We start from the raw sequence: 4,162 nt of genomic DNA on the forward strand, positions 1-4,162 counted from the left end.
AAACCAGGCAGGGAACTCTTTAGTAAACTAAATCACAGAAAATAAGCTTATAAGAAATGGAGACTTGGACAAATGACTAGGGAGGAGTATAAGAGTATTGCTTGGACATGCAGGGATGAAGTCAGGGAGACCAAGGTGCAATTGGAGTTACAGCTAGCAAGGGATACATTTCTACAAGTATGAAAGAAGAGTTTCTACATGTATGTTGGTAGCAAGAGGAGGATCAGGGAAAGTGTGGGTCCCTTACTGAATGAAGGAGGAAACTTTGTGACAGAGGATGCAGAAAAGGCTGGAGTGCCTTTTTTGTCTCACTCTTCACAGACAAGATTAGCTCCAGACTACTGCACCAGGCAGTACAGTGTGGGGAGGAGATGAGCAGCCAACAGTGGTGAAAGAACAGGTTAGGGACCATTTAGAAAAGCTGGACATATACAAGTCCCTGGGGCTGAATAGGCTACACCTGAGGGTGCTGAGGGAGTTGGCTGATTAGATTGCAGAGCCATTGCCTGCAATCTTTGAAAACTCATGGCTATCTGGAGAGGTCCCAGATGATTGGAGAAGAGCAAACATAGTGCCCACATTTAAGAAAGGGAAAATGGCAGATCCATGGAACTGCAGTCCAGTCAGCTTCACCTCAGTCCCTGGAAAAATCATGGAGCAGATCTTTAAAAAATCCAGTTCTAAGCAGTTGAAGGAGAAAAAGGTGATTAGGAACAGTCAGCATGGATTCACCAAGGACAAGTCATGCCTGACCAACTTGATTGCCTTCTATGATGAGCTGACTGGCTCTGTGGACGCGGGGAGACCAGTGGATGTGATATACCCTGATTTTAGCAAAGCTTTTGATATTGTCTCCCACAACATTCTTGCAGGTAAACTAAGGAAATACAAGCTAGATGAATGGATTGTATGGTGGATTGAAAACTGGCTAGAGCATCTGGCTTAGAGGGTACTAATCAATGGCTCAATGTCTACTTGACAGGCAGTATCAAGCGGAGTGCCCCAAGGGTCGGTCCTGGGGCCAGTTTTGTTCAGTGTCTTCAACAATGACCTAGAAGGTGGCATCAAGTGCACCCTCAGCAAGTTTGCAGATGACACCAAGTTGGGGGGAGTCATAGATAAGCTGGAGGGTAGGGCTGGATTCAGACTGACCTTGACAAATTGGAGGACTGGGCCAAAAGAAATCTCATGAAGTTCAACAAGGACAAGTACAAAGTCCTGCACTTAGGACAGAACAATCCCATGCACCAGTACTGGTTGGGGGCTGACTGGCTGGGCAACAAATCTGCAGAAAATCTTATTCTGCTTTAGTGGACAATAAGCTGAGTATGAGCCAACAGTGTGTCCTTGTTGCAAAGAAGGCTAATGGCATAGTGGGCTGCATCAATAGGAGTATTGCCAGCAGGTCAGAGGAAGTGTTCTTCCCCTCTATTCAGCACTGGTGAGGCCACATCTAAAGTACTGTGTTCAGTTTTGGATCACTCCCCCCCAACTACAGAAAGGATGTGGACAAATCGGAGAGAGTCCAGCAGCGGGCAGCAAAAATGGTGAGGGGGCTGTGGTACAGGACTTATGAGGAAAGACTGAGGGAACTGGGCTTATTTAGTTTGGAGAAGAGAAGATTGAGAGGGGATTTAATGGCAGCCTTCAACTACCTGAAGCAGGGTTTGAAAGAGAATGGATCTAGACTGTTCTTAGTGGTGGCAGATGACAGAACAAGGAGCAATGGTCTCAAGTTGCAACAAGGGAAGTTTAGGTTAGATATTAAGAAGAACTTTCTCACTAGGATGGTAGTAAAACACTGAAACAGGTTACCCAGAGAGGCTGTGGAGGTTTTCAAGACCTGCCTAGACAAAGCTTTGGCTGGGATGATCTAGTTGGGAATGGTCCTGGTTTGAACAGGGGTTTGGAATAGATGACCTCCTGACCCACTTCCAACCCTAATTTGCTATGATTCTGTAAACACACGTGCATGGCTACAGAGCACTTTTAAAGTGGCCAATCACACAAAAAAGCCTTGTCAAATCAGCTGAATGCCCTATAGAACAAAGTGCCTTGGGGAACTTGTGTTCCCTTGAGGGTTAATTTTTAGTACCTTTTTGGGGCTGTCAGCAGGGGATAAAAAGGGAGGTGGAGGGGGGGGAGCAACTGGGCATTGCCTGGCCAGAACTAGGGGGAGCAGGGTAGCAAGGAACCCCTTTGCTTTGTGGGCCCTCCCTGTCAGCTACCCCAGCTGGGATATAGAGGGGAGCTGGGCCTGTGAGGCAAGGGGTCATTCCTTTCCCCCACCCCGCACCCAGGCCTCTTGACAGCAGCAGCAGGAGCTGCTGGCTCAGCTTTGCCACAGCCAGAGCTGGAAGTAGGGGGTTGTGGAATGGAGCCCAGCTCAGCTCCCCGAAATACCCCAGGATGGGTAACTGGGGCGGGGGGTCTGTGAGGCTTGGGGGCTCTTTTCCACACATACCCTGCCACCAGCTCCAGCCACGCAAAGTCCAGCTGGCAGCTCCCTGCTGCTCCCTCTCCCTCCTCTGCTGACAGCCCCAGAATTTGGTCCGGGGAGTGCCAGGGCTGGAGAGAAGGGTAGTTCAGTAGCCTCCTTGGAGGCTGCTGGAGCACCCCCACCTGCTGGCAGGGGCTGGTGCAAGCAGGCTCGATTTCCCCCTCACCTCCCCAACTGGCAAATGTCTGTATGGTCAGGGGTAGAGGGGCTCTAACTCATGGTGCTCTTTGTAAAGTGATATGAGTTAGAGCACAGTGTGTAAACATTTTTAGGCACCCTTATACTAAAATGCAAAGTTTTCTCACATCTTGGAGGCAAATAGCTTTATACTAAAAGGAAAATGTTATACCAGTCAAATTAGATGAAGAGAAAAAATGAAGGAAGAAAGAGCTTGTCTCTTGCTCTTATATGGAGCTTTGTCATCAAATGAGCAACCAGTGTATCACTCATTCCATGACTCATAAGGCTCGCTTGAGACCCACCCTTGCTTACCCTGTTGTTTTTAGCATTTTCCAGCATCATTCTCATAATGTAACACTGTTATTTCAAATATATTATCAACCTGAGAGTCTTGTATTCATACTAAGTGTTTTCTCTCTTAGTTCAAGAATTCAATTTAGCTGTGGATTAAAAAGTGAGAGTTGTTGTTTACATTTAATATGAATAATATTGCTCTCAAATATGCTTGAAACATCAGTTTCAAAATAAATGTGAAACTTTGTTACACTTAAATTTATTAAATAATCTGATGGCTGATTTCCACAGAACTTTATTGTATAAATTACACAAAAGAGTGCTTTATTCCCCGCTGTCAACTGACAGTTGGGTTTGAGAATGTAGAACTTGGACAATGATCTTGCATTTATTTTTGACAAAACTAAGACTTAAAAGGCAGAATATATGTTATTTAAGTCACAGATTCTGATTCCTTTGCTCACAGAGAGTAGGACTATCCATGTAAATGGTAGCTCACTGAGTTTTTTTAGGCTTGCTGAGATTGGCGGTGCTAAACCTCTGCAGTAGAATAATCTATTGCACACATACCTGATGAAAAATAGAGTAATGAAACGTTCTATGTATGCATTTAATATAGGTTGACATGTATTAAAACAACATCTAAATATATATTAGTATGGCAGCTTTTGTTGCAGAATTTAAAATATGAACATCAAACTTCTAGTATTACATCAGGAATTATATTCCATTTATTTTGTTCTGATCCTAGCCTGGGTTCAGATCTGTTTTCTCTAGTCCTAGGTTTGTATTTGGTATGAAGTTATGTTGATAGAGTATTTACTATTGAGTGCTTATATTGTGGTGTTAGAATGTATATAATTTAGGTTTTCAGATGTATATAATGTTAGGTTTTCAAATGTATATAATCCCTAATTCCATTTTGTGCTAGAGAAATACATTGCTCATTACTCAAAATAGACAAAGGCAGTATATTTATAGAAGCTATATTTTTGGGCTGGTCTCCCTTAATATTGTATATTGTTGTTTTGTAGTGAAGGTCACTACTGTACTTGCCTATCTCTCCTAAAATCTATTGAGCCTATGAAGTCATCTTCATGGATACTAGTTGTATTGCAAAAATCAGTGTGACAGCTATGCATTTTTTATCTTCAGACTCATATTGACATATGCCTAATCAAAGGAAAA

General features: G+C 43.6%; 1 non-coding gene across 1 annotated transcript; it reads left to right on the forward strand.

Annotated features, from left to right (window-relative positions):
* The first annotated feature begins 266 nt into the window (after positions 1-266).
* LOC112551872 lies at positions 267-380 on the forward strand. Its single transcript, XR_003096202.1, has one exon. It is a non-coding gene; the product is annotated as a small nucleolar RNA SNORA17 (small nucleolar RNA).
* The last annotated feature ends 3,782 nt before the right edge of the window (positions 381-4,162 follow it).

Source organism: Alligator sinensis, unplaced genomic scaffold, assembly GCF_000455745.1.
Source record: "Alligator sinensis unplaced genomic scaffold, ASM45574v1 scaffold60_1, whole genome shotgun sequence".
In the NCBI taxonomy this organism is placed as follows: domain Eukaryota; kingdom Metazoa; phylum Chordata; order Crocodylia; family Alligatoridae; genus Alligator; species Alligator sinensis.